The sequence below is a fragment of the Neodiprion pinetum genome, chromosome 3, assembly GCF_021155775.2.
Source record: "Neodiprion pinetum isolate iyNeoPine1 chromosome 3, iyNeoPine1.2, whole genome shotgun sequence".
NCBI lineage: Eukaryota > Metazoa > Arthropoda > Insecta > Hymenoptera > Diprionidae > Neodiprion > Neodiprion pinetum.
Window position 1 is genome coordinate 35,569,248 of NC_060234.1, and position 8,674 is coordinate 35,577,921.

At 42.1% G+C, this 8,674-nt stretch overlaps 1 long non-coding RNA gene across 1 annotated transcript; it reads right to left on the reverse strand.

Annotated features, from left to right (window-relative positions):
* Positions 1-6,027: 6,027 nt before the first annotated feature.
* Positions 6,028-7,663, reverse strand: LOC138190651 (uncharacterized). The gene is made up of 2 exons (XR_011176658.1): positions 7,555-7,663; positions 6,028-7,468 (listed from the first exon to the last, which is right to left on the reverse strand). It is a non-coding gene; the product is annotated as an uncharacterized lncRNA (long non-coding RNA).
* Between the last annotated feature and the right edge of the window lie 1,011 nt (positions 7,664-8,674).

Consider the following 8,674-nt stretch of genomic DNA (forward strand, 5'->3'; position numbering starts at 1 on the left):
CCCATTGATTACTCGATCATTACCCTCATCGAATCCTACCGCTCTGAAAACAGAACTCTACCTTACCGTCTGAGCTTACCGAACATATGATCGACGAAAAAATATCCGTAGATCGGAGTAGATCCTACTACGAAGTTCAACGAAGTCGATTGAACAGGTAATTTCAGATTCTCGGTTCAGCCAATTGCCATCAGCCGAACACCAGTTGGTTTCAAAGATTATCCAAGCATCCTTGCAAGGTATCCGACTGTTTGCATACTTTCCGTCGATACGATTCCAAAGCGTGTCGTTGAACAAAGAATTTAAAGACGGTTGCCGCTGGGTAAATTTTCGCGATCACTACTCTGAGCGTAAGTGTAACTTCTTTATCGGCGGGAGCCGTTGATCACTCGATCCCATAACGCATACAAAACCCCATCAGGGAAGTCTTCAGTCACGATGTCTACGATTTAGGACTTATGAGCAGCCCAGATAGAATATGCACCTGAAACAGTGGATACATTGAGCAATGATCGCATCTCTTCAAAGCTGGACAAAAAGCTACGAAAAAATTACTCCGATCAGTAGCGTTCAGCCTTCGAACACAACTCGTGAAGCTTGCACTACCTTACGGCGGTAAATCGGTGTATTAATAGACACGGATGTAGTATATCCGGGCGGATAGATCTGATAAGCAATCAACCATGCGCCCAGGCGCCAAAGCTGCGAACGCGCCGCAATGCTTTACTTGTGGATATCGCGGTGACGCCTGTTTACAGAGTATGGGTATTACTTTCCCAGATTGCTTTCTTGCGGCTGCCACGCCCGGCACGAGCACTCTCCAACAAAGACGGAACTGGAAATTAACAGGAAACAGCGAGGCGAGGCAAGGCTCTGACAACGCGAAGGCGTCGTCGCTACCACATCACACGGACTGATTAAAATATGGGACTTTCTCTGTCTGATTTGTCGACGAATCGCCCAGTTTCGATTCTTTTAACATAATTCTGACGTCCGTCAGCTCCGTCAGGTCAAGAAGACACTCCGACAGTGTCAAACTCATGATTCAAACGAAAGCGTTTTAAAAATTTATTGACAAACCTGACCATTAATCCTATGCCTGGTATAATCGTATCTTGTGAAATTTTACTTCTAATTGGTTAGAAATGTCGTTGGGTGGCCGTTGTTGTTTATACTCTTCTGGAAGTTCACGATTGCATCAGCAATAGGTTGTATACAAGTTTTATCGCCGAATCTTTCGACGTTTCTCTTATAATTGCCGATAGAAATCCTGATAGCCATGAGGCGATGTTTTTTCCCGCCTAAACCAGACACCGAATCATAATTAAACGACGATCGCGGTTAAACGAAAAAAATAAAAAATATACCACGATCGTTTAGGCAAAACGTGCCACTTACACGTGCAAGCATAATTTTGTAGAAGTCATTAATTTCAGCATCAGTGCTGTAGAATTTGCAGCACATGGCTGGTAACAACATTTTCTTAAAAGAAAATATGAAGGTGGTTACATAGGATCTTGGAATGCCATAGAGGTGTGTCTTCGTATACGTAGGTATATTCTTCGAAGCCACAGTAAGTTGCTCATGATATAAAGAAACACCCCTTCGAGCTTCGAGGCGTGAAAGCTCTCGGATAAAGAAACCCGCTATTGAGCTTCCAGGATTTCATCCCCCCAGAGGCGTTACTGCAATGCGTTACATCGATCAATATACCTACGCTGGACAAAAACAACGCTCACGATCGGCGAGAAAAAGATGCGCAATGACATAAGGCGGTTTGACCGTCGTTTCTTCGGCCTCGTGCCTGCAGCTGACGATTCGTCGACGTGACATAACCGCATGGCTTTATATGTACAGGCGACATAATCGCCGGCTGCATGTATCGTTCATTGTCCGGAGGGCTGAGCCTTTGTGGGTACGTCTTGTTCTGTGCTTGGAATATGCGTGGGAGGCATAACTGCATATCTGCAACGTGACCCGACGGTCCCAGTCGGACGTGCAAGGGTTCTTGGTATCGGCCACCGAACGACAATGAAAATACCAATATGGCCGTCACGGGTCGGAGGAACGATTCTTCGGCACGCTCTGTTGATCGTGAAATTCTCTGCTGTAAACCGAGAGTTTCTTCACGGTATTCTTTTGCCCCATCCTTCTACAAATCCCGGTTCGACAGCGACTTACGAACGCGTCTTTTCCTAAGATTTTTCTTCACGGTTTTCTGCCGACTTGCGATGTTATAGACTTTAATTAATTATGAGCGTCTCGAATGGCTGGAACTGAGAAAAACACTTTTATGTAGCTAGAAGCATCTGCAGTTTTTATAGTTTAGTAGCATCGTCATGGTGCTGAAGACGGGCATTTATACACGTTGGGTTTGTATTACATTTTTGCGGTTCCACATCGCTGCTCGTTTGCTTGTTAGGCAACTTTTTTCAGATGCTTCGCAAGATCCGAATATCCATATTCATGGCCAAGTCAAAGCTTTATAATAAATCTCATATCCAGAATCAAAATTCATTCCTCGATGATTTGGAATTGTTCGCAAATCCATCCTAATTACAGTCGCGGTGCAGTCACTTCGATGTTATTTCTACTAAATGTATCGCTTATTGGCCTTGACATAGCTGCCAGATTTGGCAAAATTTCCACTATGTTTGCTGAAAATAAATATAAATAATATCCGAATCGGTGTTTAACAACTCTGTAACTGTAAAAATGAATATTCACTTAGGCTTATGGACTCTCGTTATAATAATAAGATTTCCACATAAAAAGTGAAATTGAACTCACAGGTCATCCGTTCTTTATTTCTCGATTGTAAGGAATCTGATATTAAAAATCTAACTTTCACCCAAAAGTTGAATATTAAAGTAGAATAAAAAGGCTTAACAGATAATAATCGTTAATAACGTTATTCTTCGTTTTCTCTTATCAGTCATCATCGGCAATTCCAATCCGACACGTATATATACCAATCACCAGTCCTACGCAAAGATCAGTCATTGTTTTATTCTACTCGATTTCCGTTCATTGTTTGTTCGATCCACCACAAAGGTTTCGTATAATAAAAATGGTACCCTGTTTCTTCTCCTCTTTTCTATATCTCTATTGACAATAGACAATATACTAGATATTTTTCAACGTTTCTTCTAACGCAAAGAACGAATCTCGTTACGTTCGGTTAATAAACGCAGAAGTCGATGTCAAGTATAGCAGAATATTATCGTTACGCCAATTTGTCGCGTTTCTCCAACCGTAAGTAGTGCTGGTCTGAAAATGACGGGTGAAGAAAAAAGCGTCAATAAAAAAAGTGAGCCATTGAAAATGAGTATAAGCTTGTGGAAAGCGGCGTATTTATCCAGACATGCGTAGAACGGCATACGGCTCGTCACGCACGGTTTAAGTCTTCGTAACTGGGCCTTTGCCGCGAAGACTGGGAGGACTGTAAGAGAAATGCGCGTAAATGCAAAGAATGGCTTGCAATTTAATCGTCCGCGAGGCAACTGGGTCACGTCGAACAGGTGTTGTAATGCCCGACGTTGTCCGTCGTCCGACTCGCGATGTACGATCTTAACTGCGTCGACGTCATCCTGAAGAACGGACAGCAATTGGTTATTTGAAATTCCGATTTGGCAATAAAGAAAATCGACATGTCGGTGGCCGAGGGCCTGACTCGTGGCGATACGCTCCGTCCATTCGCCTTCCACCTTCAATCACTTTCGTTCGACGCTTCCGAAGAGCCCCGCAGTTAATCTTGAAGAGTGTGACAGCAAAATCCCGAAACTTGAATGAGAGAAATTTCACCGCTGTTACACAGCTTTGCCCTGGAGAGTCGGACTCCGAGTGATTTCGCGTGGTCATACTTAAGCCAGAGCGTAAAATCCGTGAGAAAATAGTCGCTGCATCCTGAAGCCGGACGCAAGTCACGGTCCCTGAATCGTCCGCTGATTGGCCAGTCATTGATTCGAAGTCAAGTCACGATGCTCCGAAGTAACCATAGGCTCCAATCCTTATTTTTCAATTTCGTCCGTACCTCGAGGCACTCGAGACTTTGGTCAAGGTGAACCAGAGACCCCTCCTTCATCCTGCCGACAGTATCTCTCTTCGCAGCCTCTTCAATCCTGGACACGTTATACGTTACAGACTTCCGCAGATACTCCGAACTCACCTCCTCTATGCTATATATTACACCCAGCAAGAGCGTGCAGATCCGATTTTTCGAAAGATCAATTCAAGGCTGCACGAGCATTCATCTAATCGCATCGACGTGGCCAAGAAGAAACGCCTGGTGTACAAAGAGAAATAACTAGCGGTAGTAGCTGGAGTAGCGTAAGGACTTTGTTAAAGTCTGTGCGGTGCGTTTGGCGACCATAACTCAGGTGCGATCAGGCGACGGGGTTAAGTTATGCAAGAGCCTCCTTGAATACATAACGCATACTCGGTAAGGTCAAACGCAGTGACATTTGAAAGACAGCTTTCACCCATGTCGCACTTACTTTCTTCCTATTTTCGATTTGCTGGAGAGCAGGGCGCGGTCCGATCGCGCACCGTACGTGTGCAGCGTTCACCGATACCATCGAGAATATCTCATGTTGTCTCGAAATTGCGGACACATGTGTACATTACGTGAATAGGCGAGAGTCAGCCAGGGTTGACTGGGTAACGTGAACTCTCATAATTCCCGCTCTATTCAATTGACTGTACAAAACTCGTGAGCAATGGGTTCTACATGCTCTTCTTCGGTTGTCCCCTATTTTCACTGTTGGTACGTGCCTCCAACCGGAGAAGCAGTACATAAGTTTGGTCCATCGTCTCGTTTCGTTTTTTTTAAATACATATTAATGTGCTTACTTACACCTGCGTTGTGCCCACCAGATGTATAACGTGAATTTATGAATACCAAAGTCTTTCTTACCTAAGTGGGTTGTTTCGCGTTTTCACTTTCTCTGTCTTTCTGACTCTTGATCTCGTTCGTCAAGCTGCTCGTTCTGCTTATTGGTCCGTCGATCGTTGACCGTGACACAAATCTGCCTCCGTGTATTCATTAAGTTATAAATTTGTCTTCACTGTTTTTTTTTTTCATCGGTCTACGCCCCGTTTTTCACGATACAGTATATAGTTGAGCATGTAATGAGTATGTAAATAAAGATTTCAGATTAAAAGTAACTCTTGATGCTGGTGCTTCGGGCTCTAATTCTAAGATCTATCGAGTATTAGACATGGGCAATTAGTCAATTAGCTACTGAATAAATTTGCTCTGAAGAAAGCTGAACGCTACGCGTAAATTTGATGAGAGGATTATGGTCTAAATCAGCTTTCAGGTGTAACTCGATCCAGGATTGTATTCTATACCGACGTTAATGGCGTTAAAGAATACCAGATCTTTGAATTTTAAAAAAAAACCACGTTTTCTCAATAGCCCACAAATCTACGCAAAATTGAATACAAATTCGATCGCATTGGTTAAATTATTGAAGTGCTCATCCCGATCACTTATCAAAGGACTATATTCTATATGATCAAGCTTAGCCACGAGCCTCGAGAATTTTGGCTGCTCAACCGAGAATTTTCAGCTAGTCTATATTTAGCGGAGTTGGCATAGCTACCGGTTCGCGAAAACCAGTGTTGGCGACTAATGCTTGGCCGCTCAAGGTCGACCAGAGGTCTCTGAACGAGCATTGCAGAGCGCTTCGGGAGTGAAAAAAATTTGTTATGCTGAAATTGGAATCAATTTTCCAACATTCGTTAGTCTGTTTTCCCTGACGACAACCGTATCGGTTCAAAGTTCACGTGTCGAGCCGCAGGCCTCTTTTACGAAACGCGTCTCATAATCCGACGCACAGTAATAAACAGTGTTGCAATTTTAATGACTGCGTTAATGCTAGGAGTAAATGAACCATCGCACATTTGTCTCGCACATTTCCACATCTTGGATTACAAACATATATTTTCACATTTATTTTTATTTTCTATCATCATCGGTTTGACATTTTCAAGAAACTCGTGTGCCTTATATGAATATACAAATTTAATCACAAACCTAGTTTTATTCACACAATTTGTAATCGTCTTTCGAAATATAAGTGCATGTTAGTTAAAGGCCATACTCTCTACGGCCCGATACTTCTGTAACAGTTGAATGAAGTCAACGTAAATGTTGCGAGGCATGCAAACCTTTGAAAACTGAAATTACGTGCAGCGTGGTTACAAGTAGCATACTCGAGGTGAAAGGGGAATGAAACTCGAATAAATAACCTCTGGCCCACCCCTTAGATTGGAATCTGCACGCCTACGGTTAACGCAGCCAAGATTGATCGATGTCATGTATAGAGAGACACGTGATCAGACCCTGACTTACGTACGGCAGATAAACTTGAATATATCCGCATAAGGGGCGTTCCGGTAGTTGCTCTTCGAGTCGTAAGCACCTAAAAACTGACTCTCCTAGATGCCCCGGGACTAAGCGTGAACGGAAATCCTTGAAACACTTTCATAGGATAGTGGCATTTTTCATTACCACGAAGGATAACCGTATCATATATTATTATATTATACATTATTATATATTCAACGCGAAATGCTTAGAGCAGTTCCGTTGCGGATTAAATACTAAACATGTTTTTCGTACCCATTTGACGAGAATTTTGCAAGAGCGTATCAGAATTCGTTCCACAAAAATGATGAAATGAACTTACCGTTCTTTCGAAATCCTCTCCAATCCAGCAGCTACGTTTCCCTTCATAACCCATAGACTGGCATTCTCAATCAGAGGCTATAAAATCCTTTACCCGGGTCTCTTTGGCCCGCTTTTTAAATGGAAATTGGCTACAGTGGTCCTGATAATTTTCCAAACCCCGACATCGAGCGAACTCGACTATCGTTTTTACGGATCGGCATAAATTAGTTCGCAGAGACTTGATACCAACGGCTAATGGTCTGGAACCTCCGGACCTTCGGTGTAGTCCCAAAAGGCCGCGTCCTTTCGAGGACCGTCGACGTCTTGTTTCGAAGGTACGACCTGCGGCTCCTCGGCGAGATCTCGTTCGGAACCCAGACACTTGACACTCCCGTAGCCGCGGTTGTGTGCGGGTATTGAAATCTAGGGTGCAGCCTCGCGGAGTGGTTCGCCTTGGAGTACAGATGCCGCATTCCACGACATTTGCACGGTTCTCTCCTCGCGGCGGGTTCGCCATTGTAAACCTTTGGCGGCAGATGTGTGTACTTAAAACCAGGGAATACGCACCTACGACGTGTCCTCTCCCCCGATGTACCGTTCCTCCAAGAACGTCCGCATGTCTATGACGGGAAATTATACAACGTACGTACCGTTACTGTACTTACATGCAAATCACCGCTTCTGAACTCTGTTCCACGTGCCGGCGATTGACCAGCTCATGTTTTTAGAGCATTACCACCTCGTCGTCAATTCATGAATCGTTCAGCCGTTCTACGCCTGGCTAATGACAATCTGAATATTTTAAACGAAACGTTTTGTCACTAGGCAGAAAACAAAACAACTTTTTTGTATAAGATTTTACAATCCGTCTTACTCACCTTTCGATCACTCGTGCTATATGCACTCTGCGATTATTGGTATAATACAATATTCTCCGGAGGCAAGGATCCTCCCTCCGAAACTCGCTTCTGGAGATTCTTTGATCTGCCAAAATTTACTAAAGTTCATTAAAATTCGTAAGATATTTACTCGAAATTACGGTGCATAAGAATGATCGCAAATAAATGTCAGGATGAACACAGTATTTCTCGATGGTAAATTGTTTCACAAATGATAAAAAAAAAGAATAATGATACAGAGAAAAATAAATTTTTAACATGGTTTTTAGTTTACAATTAATATGAGATTGAAAAATTGATTTCACCATTATTTTTTTTTTTTTTTTCTTTCATTTTTGTTATACAAATCAGAAATTTTCAAGGTAATCAATTCCATCATTTCTTATACTGAAAAAGAATCTCTCTGAGTTGCTACGTTAAAGCTTATCTAATTCACGAGGTATTATTCAACCAGTTGCACAAAACAATTTCATTACGACCGAAATTCCGCTATAGGTAGGTATATATACATCGTCAATCAATGCCAAGAGCACCAGAGGGGTTATCCACCGATTTCTTACAACGATTTTCCACTTGGAGTGAATTTGAATATAATTTACGTGTCGAAATAATTTCACTTCCTCAAATTCGCTCAAAGAATTCTCAAAATCAAACGATTATATGAACAATTTAATTCAACTTTCTCAGACCTCATCAAACAACAAAGTACTCGTCAAACGTTGGATTATTTTTAACAATAATCACAGGACCTATCATAATCGATGAAAGGTTTTAAAATCGATCGTCGGAGAGGGTAAGTTAAGCATTTGATATTATCAATTAGATCACCAGGTGTGTTAATTTCTGTAATTTCCAGGCCTTTCAACGTTCTTGATTAGACCAAGAAATATGTGCTTAAACTTTTTGTACGTGAACAGTTTTAGAAAAATCTTTAATTCTCTGTAAATTCAATAAAATTTCTGAAAAAAGAACACCTTCCATCCTGCTTTCATATTCCAATTAAACATCCAATTAATAGGAAATAATCGAGTCAAAGGTTCCAGCACGAGATTATTATATAACGTATGATCTCGGGATTTGATTGCCTTCGAACTTTTTG